The following is a 9,829-nucleotide window of genomic DNA, read 5'->3' as shown; positions in this document are numbered from 1 at the left end:
AGTGTATTACACTGCTCCATAGGCCACTGTTGTAATTTCGTTCTGGTATACCAGAACGAAATTCAAATTTGACTATATATTTGCTAAACGAATTAATCTTCAAGAAATTTTTGGTACATAAACAATTTGTAGCCAGAGGTTTCCAGTGGGGTGAAATTGTGGATCACGAAATGCCCTTTTAAGATATCTCTTGATATTTTGAGAAAATATATCAAAACTAGCACAAAATTATAACGATAATGCAAAAATATAGTAAGTATAACTCACCGATGCTTGCAGCTTAGGCCCAAATGGACAAATGATCGTGAACTGAAATGATATCATAATCAATTAACTTGAAACGTGTGTTAATGAATAATTTGCATCTCATTAATAACAAATATATAATCAACATCTCATTAATAACATCACAATATAATGTTATGCCATCTGTTTATGGTCAATGGGCTAAATTAGTAAGTACCATCTGTAACATCATACCCGTACGGAGGGTGCGGAATATCCAATCAGTGGATTTTTAGACAATGAACAGGCCTACCTCGCAAGCGGAACGCCGGTGGTGTCGACGCGTACCAGCCGGGATTATGGAGGTTGAGAAGCAATCTTATGAGGCTTTCAGAACTTTTTTCTGTTTGTCTGTTGTTGTTGTTGTTGGTTTTTTGGGGGGTTGGGGAGGCCGATGCGTACGGGCCTGGTCAAGGGGCTAAATAAGTTAATCAAAAATGTTTTCTCTGTAGCGCAAAGTATCACGGGACATAAATAAATTTGCTACCATTTTTTCGGAAGGTATAGAGGTGCGGCTTTGATAACCACTTTATTGTCTAGCTATGCACCATTTATCCATTTATACAGAGAAAGGCAATGAACAGGTGTATGTAATTATTAGTTAACAGACGCGTCAAATAAGAATGTTGTTGAATGCTTATAAAATGTTAAGCTGCAAAATGTAGAAAAGTTTATTTTTTAATTTAAACATTTTTTACTAGGAGTTATCTTCAGTGGATAGCATTACTTTCACACTTTACTAGGAGTTATTGTCAGAGGATAGCATTATTTTCACACTTTACTAGTAGGAGTTATATAGTGGATGGCATTATTTTCAGTAATTTCACCTTTTACTTTAGTGTAATCAAAAACCTCAATTCCGTGACCAGTCTACCAAATGGGGGCCATCTTGGATTTCTGGGTAAACATGAGGTCGTAATGTCAAAGTAGTGTCAGATTTGAAATCCTTGTGGTCGACTTATCCAAAAAAGTGTCTTTGTACACGATTTTAGGTCTTCTGGTTCAAAACTAAATTTTTCAAGACGGTGCCGGCCACCATCTTGGATTTCTGGGTGAAAATGATGCCGTAATGTCAAACTAATGTCAGAATCGGAATTCCTGTGCTCGACATACCCGAAAAAGTGTCTTTCTACATGATTATAGGTACTCTGGTTCAAAACTTAATTTTTCAAAATGGTGGCGGCGGCCATTTTGGATTTTGGCCTCTAGCGAAAAATGCCGGGATTTTCGCGAGGGACATGGGGGCTAATTTTTTCTAAATGGTCCATAGAAGTCAAATCAATCGTCAAACCTTACTAGCCAGAGACTGGTCACGGAATTGAGGTTTTTGACTACACTACTTGGAGTTATACTTAGTAGATGGCATTATTTTCACAATATACTAGGAGTTATCTTCAGCAGATAGCATTATTTTCGCAATATTTTAGGAGTTATCTTCAGTAGATACCATTATTCTCACAATTTACTAGGAGTTATCATCAGTGGGTAGCAGCATTATTTTCAAAATTTACTAGGAGTTATCTTCAGTGGATAGCATTAGTTTTACAATTTACTAGGAGTTATTGTCAGAGGATAGCATTATTTTCACACTTTACTAGTAGAAGTTATCTTTAGTGGATATCATTATTTTCACACTTTATTAGGAGATATCTTCGGTAGATAGTATTATTTTCACAATATACTAGGAGTTATCTTCAGTAGATAATTCTCTACAGGCTACACTGGCCCCCTGTCCGTCAGCGGATCAGATACAAAACTCTGCTTCTAACGTTCAAGTGTCTTCACAATATGGCCCCACTTACTTGAGCGAGTTAATCTCGCGACATAAGCCGAAGCTAAATGAAATTATTTTGGCGAATCATTTCGTTGAGCAATGATCTTTCTGCTTTTTGAATAATATTACGAGCACGATACCAGAGCGCTTTCGAGGAACTTCCTCGTCATCAGCCGATGTTGTTGGCTCTGATGAATTTCTTGGAAACGGCTAGAGACCAACCTGATCAGGTGAAATCAGACTCAATGACGTCACCGAAGTCATTATTAACACAGGTTTTTGGTTATTTCACACATTGCATAACATTATTACACACACACACGATAGTAAGATTTGTGATATTTGAAAATAACATGTATAAGATAATTTGTTATGTTTTGTCAACTTCAATGATAGTGATCTTAATGGTGTACAGATGAAATCAATCTATAAAGTAAATTGCATTTTTAAACCATTTTTTCAGTATTACCTGCCTTTACTGGTATTTTTTTATATAGCACGATACCAGAGCGCTTTCGAGGAACTTCCTCGTCATCAGCCGATGTTGTTGGCTCTGATGAATTTCTTGGAAACGGCTAGAGACCAACCTGATCAGGTGAAATCAGACTCAATGACGTCACCGAAGTCATTATTAACACAGGTTTTTGGTTATTTCACACATTGCATAACATTATTACACACACACACGATAGTAAGATTTGTGATATTTGAAAAATAACATGTATAAGATAATTTGTTATGTTTTGTCAACTTCAATGATAGTGATCTTAATGGTGTACAGATGAAATCAATCTATAAAGTAAATTGCATTTTTAAACCATTTTTTCAGTATTACCTGCCTTTACTGGTATTTTTTTATATTCTGTTAGAGAGCATTATTGATACAGTTGTTATTAACTATCTTAGGTAAATATCATAACACCATCTGAAATGATCTATTGTTAGATTGCATTATTTAAACGATTTACTAGTAATCTTCAATATATTTTCAGATATCATCTTCAGTAGATTATCTTCAGTAGATAGCAATATTGCAACGATTTACTAGAGGTTGTTAACGTCAGCAGGTATATGATAATGAGCTATTGAGCAGTTGTAGAATCCCATGGCCATGATACTGTTGTATGGAGCTGCATGAAGAAAATTTAAAACCTATTGAAACACGGCTATGGCGAATTCTTGAAGCTCGGTAACAACGCGTCTGAGGACAACCATATGCCTGTTCAAATGAGATTATCATTGACACGAGTTATCTTCAGTAGAAAGCATTATTGAAAAGATTTACTAGGGATTAACGTCAGCAGGTACATGATAATGAGCTAACGAGCCGTTGTAGAATCCAATGGCCATGATACTGTTACAAATAAAGCAGATACTTATTGAAACCCGGCTATGGCTAATTCTTGAAGCTCGGTACCGACACGTCTGAGGACAACCATATGCCTGTTCAAATGAGATTAGAAACAAGATTAATAAGTTCCACATATTTTTCGCTGGTTGTTCTTTTACATAAACTTGAGTATTGTTAATCAGTTTTATAGAGTATGTACCCAGCAAACACAAAAACGTTTTAAAACGTTTTAAAAACGTTTTAAATAAGTTATATTTTGGCTTTTGGTTTAGGTAAAAACGTTTCAATAACATTAAAATGTCGGGTTATATAAAGGTCATGATAACGTTTTAAAACGTTTTGTATGAAAACACAATACAACAATATTTTTAAATGTTTTTAAAAATGTTATTGTAAACTATTTTTGCAAACACTTTTGTCAAATATTGTGTCAAAACTTAAATAACATTATGTTAAAATATTTGAACCCAGCAAACACAGAAATGTTCTTAAAATGTTTTTTCAAAACCTTTTAATAACATTTAAATGTCGGGTCATGAAAACGTTTTTAAAACGTTATTGAAAATATTTTGGGCAAACATTTTTCGCAAAATATTTTTTCAACCCCAAAATAACATTCTGTTTAGAATGTTTTGTATCAAGTTTTCAACAATGTTTTTGGAATGTTATTAAAACGTTTTTATAACCTTTATATAACCCGACATTTAAATGTTTTCTGTAAAAAAATTTGTTTGCTGAGCAGTAGATTATCAAAAAAAATTTTTTAAGGTTATGAAAACGTTTTATACTCTTAATATACCCTTTATATAACCCGACATTTAAACGTTTTCTGACAACCTTTTATAACATATTGCGAATGATGTCGAAAACGTTTTGTGTTTGCTGTGTATTTCCATAGTTTTATCATGTACTATGCTTTCGATTTAATGAGCAATACCTGATTGTCTTAAGCCAATATGCAATCTTTTATCACAAAATCTTTTTAATTTATTTGTAAGCCTGATTTGTTCATTGGTATATCTGAAAAATTTACACATGTTTCAACTTACACCTATTGGAATCAACAAAAGTCATATTTGTATAGATGAGTTGACCTCAATGTTTATCAACAAAGGCATGGGAATTGTATATCGGTATGCTTGAGCGAACTGCATAAAAAAACTAAAATGTATATTACGCAGGCTGATTTCTGAAAACCACATAATGAATCATTCAATCAGGCCCCTTGTCAATGCACAGTTAATAAGCTGATCATTATGGGTCTTGGGAGTATCGGTACAAAATGGTAATTTACGGGGACTTGTTGCTGAAATTGTCTCGTTTTCGGTCTTCTGGTATAAAGAATGGCATCAATATCTTGGTTGTGTGAATGTGGAAATTTGCATATAGATGAGTAATTTTTTTCTCAAAATGTTCTTAAATTTCAAACATTCAAACACAGATTCAAAATGTGGCCCGAAATCTGGGCTTCAGAGTATATCCATTCACATGGGTCCCATCCCCAGATCCTTGAATACACGTCCCTAACCAAACTAAACTTGACTATGTCTACCACTGGGAATAAATATTTCTAACCTCATTAAAGAGATCGGCTTGACGTCTTGCTTATTATAGTCAGTGTGGATTACGTTAGCCCAGATGATTCCATATTCCTCACCGAAGTCAACGGGATCAAAACGCACATGATCGATATCGGGATTTGCGATCAAGTAGTCTCTAATTTGTAGTGCTCTGGCTGTGATATAGAATGAAAATTGCACATACGTATATTTAACTTTGTATTTATAGCACGCCTTTTCCAGTGGCTTCAAAACGCAGTGATTACGCGCCATAAAAATTAAGATCTTTACATTTTTAAATATTTTTTCTACAAATATGGAGCTGCCACTGGAAAGGTTCTGTTCCCAGCTTCTGCTACCCTTCTTGGAAAGAGGCAGACGGAAATGCTATCTGCCAAGCGGGTCTTCGTTGCCTTCTGGTACGATCTTTTATTTACAGTAAGGCAGAGCCCATGCAGAAACTCAAATACAATAATTTATAGACCAAATTTACAGCAGCATCCCCCAATTCAAGCCATCAAAATTGAGATATAATTGACATATAAATATTTCTCACAGCATAGAGTACAATACGCCTGACTAATATCATTGACGGATACGTCATGGCGTTTGCCGAAGCAGCAGGCGGCTTGGTAGTCAGACAGGGGCATAAGTGATATGAGGATACGAGTTCGAGCGATCGCAATGTCACTTTCGGTTCTCGTGGATAATTTGAGCTACCTTAGAATTCCTCGAACCTCAGGGCAAAGAACATGCTGCTCATACTGCAGTTACTGTCCGTTTTCCTATACACAATACACAGTGCTCTCACCATTGAGCTGTGACCTCTACAAGTCGTGCCACGTTAAAAGGATAGGCATTTGCCTAGTTAACGTCAATGTGTGAAAAATAACCGGCCAATATTAAAAGTACTCTCAAAAACTTCTAGCAAATATATTTCTCTAACATGACCTACAATTACAGCTAGGTTAGATGTTCAGAAATATTCGTACTTTGGTAAAACAGTGAGTGAGGGCAAGGCATAGCTAGCCAAATCCCGTGTTAATTGAATGGAGATTTGACCGAAAATTTTGGTAAACGGACCGCTCACTTCTGAAGAATGCCACACGAAAACGGTACAAGCTACATTTAAAGTACTCTATGTTCGATCATCATGATGAGTTTTTAAATAGTATGCCGAAATTTGGTACTGTAGGTAATTGACAAAGGGTCGTACTTCGCTGATGAGTAAGTGACAGTGAACATGAAAATCAGGGCCCATAACCCAAGTTAGTAGCTAATTAGTGGAGGCCGTCACGGGACTGATTATTGATTATTGAAGTGCCTTATTAATAGATACGCACGATTTAGGGCAAGAAAAAAAAACCGGGACACTTTTGGAGACATCATCATCATCATCATCATCATCATCATCATCATCATCATCGACATCATCATCATCATCACTTTCTACATTTTTTTTAAGCAACATAGGGCCTACCGTTTTAATAAGATTTTTTTCTTGAAATGCATGTAACTATAATTATTGTTTAGAGCGTGATGAAATAAAACATCACGATTTTCATCACAAAACAAATATAATGCACAAGAAATCGTCTGTTTTAGAGCGTGATGATGAAATAAAACATCACGGTTTTCATCACGAAACAAAGTAATACATAAGAAATCGTTTGTTTTAAAGCGTGATGAAATAAAACATCACGATTTTCATCACAAAACAAAGTAATAGGCCTACAAAAGAAATACATTTTCGAGAGTGATTAAATAAAACATCACGATTTTCATCACGGAACAAAGTAATACATAAGACATCGTTTGTTTGATTGCAATCAACCGCGACAGTTCGTCTCACACACATAACAATGCACTGCGATCAAATAGGTTGATGACAACATTTGATTGAATGGACTGCACTGCGCCATGATTACGTGCACCGGTTCAAATCCTTTGTTTGGAGCCAATCAATAATTTCACGTACAGCCTCTATGCAAATTAGAGTTTACACACGCTGCAGCTGGGGTAATCGACCGAAGCTGGTTGCCGTTAGTGATCGAATGCATGAGCTTATTTGCTTTATTGAATCGATTTACTGGATTAATTTCCTGTTAACTGGGTTTAATGCCACAAAGGTCGAATCAGGCTTGCCATGGACCATAAGTGCATCATGTAATTGCCCCTGTACCCGTACGAAACTCGGTGATCTGATCCTGGCTGCGATGTTTACTACATATATGTAGCGTGACTAGGTTTCTGACCCTGTGGGCTTATAGAGCTACGTCCCTAAAATGTGTGTCTTCCGTCTTATAAGCCGAACAAACTTTAGTGCTCGGTGACTACCTGTAAAGCGCAATGTTTCTTTATGTAATTGCGCTATATAAATCCGTGCCTTTACCAGTAGGCCTATTACATGGATGAATGGACACATGTCGGTTTTGTTAGTACGTAAGTGAATTAGTTAGCGCTAGGCAGTTGACCAGTTATAATATTTACCTACTGGTCCGATAGCAGGCTTCTGACCATCAAGGACCAGTATGGAATCTTCAGTAAATAAAGCTTCTAAACCTTTGAAATCTCTTGCCGAGAACAAAGCCGATTTCCTAACGAAGAAATCTTCAATCTCTGTTGCGAGGCTTGTAGAAGGCTTGGATACTTCACTAAGGAAAGATTGGCTCCCTTTGATATGAATGAATAAATAACACAAACCGAAGTATTACAATTTCTATGGGCTGTGCGATAATTAACACAAAGTATTACATTATAATAGGCGTATATTAACGGGGCTGTGCGATGAAAAAAATATAGGTGTCTTGATTAACGTAAATAACATAGTTTGAAAGAAAAGGGCTTGGCGTAATAGTATTACACGATTTATATTACACGATTTAATACTTTTAATATACACAAAGATTACCTGGACAGACAAACTGATCTACTCCCTCTGCAATGCATTTCTCCAAGCATCCCATCCGCTTTAATGAATCATCGGGATTCGTAAAGCAGCTGTCTTCGCATTTTGCCTCACATCGCTGCTCATCAGTCTCACTCCTGGCGTATCGATATGATACACTCTGTACTCTGAAGATCATCGCCATAATCAAGAAAATGTGATGCAGTTCCATTTCCTTCTTCTTATGTACCTATATGATCAACTCTTCAATGTATGAATTGAGTAACCTTTGAGTAGAATGCGTAGTTTCCATTTTCCCGTTCAATATGGTTGCCCAAACTTCCCATTTCGACTAGAAAATTGTATGTAGCATAGACCCTGAGTATAATCCCAGCAAACACAAAACATTTTCGACATCAATTGCAAAAGGTTAGAAAATGTTGCCAGAAAACGTTTAAATGTCGGGTTATATAAAAGACATATAAAGGGGATAAAACGTTTTCGTAATATCAAAAACATTTTTGATAACATTTAGTAATAATAATATTTAGTTATTGAAAAAATATTTGGCAAAAATATGTTTGCTAAAAATATTTTACAATATCGTTTTAAAACCATTTAAAAATATTTTTGTTGTGTGTCTTTTGTAGTGTGTTATCATACAAAACTTTTTGTTTGCTTGGATCCCCCGTGTCTATATTTGGAAGTGCCAACAAAATGGGGAGCGCTTCACGGTGTACTATGGTCACCAGTTCAAGTCTCAGTTCTCGGGTTATGCCCACGTAAAACAAAATCACAAACATGATCACAGTTCAAGTCATTGGGTCTAAAAAGCAATGAATGAAAAGAAATTCATGTTGTAGTGACAGTAGGCTTATTAATAATGATTATTAACTCGCTCCACGTGGGTGCCAACTGTTGACGACAAGTTTCAAGCTTTTTTAAATTCAAAAATTGTAATGACCTAAATGGAATTAGCATGAAAAATGCATTAAAATGACTATAACTAAGCCTAGTGTTAATTGGGTGCTTTTTATCTCATAACTATGGCTAGATAACGATAATGCAACATATAATAAGTAAAACTCACCGATGTTTGCAGCTATAGGCTCAAGTCGAGAAATGATCCTGACCTGAAAAGATTCTTTTCGATTATTATAATCAATTAACTTGAAACGTGTGTTATTGAATAATTTGCATCTCATTAACAACAAATAATTTGCATCTCATTAATATCATCACAATATAATTAATTTATAAGAATGCTACATGAAACACTAGACATCTGTCAACATAGTCAATGAGCTATGCATTCTGTATCCTCAGGCCCGTACGCAGAAACTAATAGGGGGCGGAAATTCCAAACAGTGGACTTTTTCGACAAAAGAATAAAAGTTGACCTTTGTTTTGTTTTTGTTTTTTGTTTGGGGGTGTTTTGTTTTATTTTATTTTTTTGAGTGGCAGGCTGTTGTGTACGGGCCGGGTCAACATGGTCAAGGGGTTAAATAATTAGGAGAGACCTATTTTTGTCAATCTCGCATAGAGAGGGCAATTCTCATGTTAAAAGGCTATAGTTTTTACACTTTATAGCTGTATACTATAGCTAAATACTACTTGATAAAAAGATATAATATTGCATAACAATGATAAATTTAATGCAAATGTTTAGTAAAGGGTATATTGGGCACTCCAAAGAGTATACTAAATTTATTGGAGGGATATAATGTAAGCTAATAAATGCAAGGGTCCAAATGAGCAGAAAATTTATTTACGACTTTTGTTATGCCTACTATAAACAGAGAAATATCGCGATCTTTTTGCACGGTTGAGTGGCAATGACAAAAGGACATTCCGAATGAAAGAATCATGTGAATTATACATCTTTAGCTTGTTTCATTGTTGAAAGGGATTCAATCATGTTTCACCGTTATTCATCACCGATTAACAACTCGCGTCCGGCGCGTCTGCGTGGT

This window comes from Amphiura filiformis, chromosome 7 (assembly GCF_039555335.1).
Source record: "Amphiura filiformis chromosome 7, Afil_fr2py, whole genome shotgun sequence".
NCBI classification, from domain to species: domain Eukaryota; kingdom Metazoa; phylum Echinodermata; class Ophiuroidea; order Amphilepidida; family Amphiuridae; genus Amphiura; species Amphiura filiformis.
Note: the sequence above shows the minus strand (reverse complement) of the source record.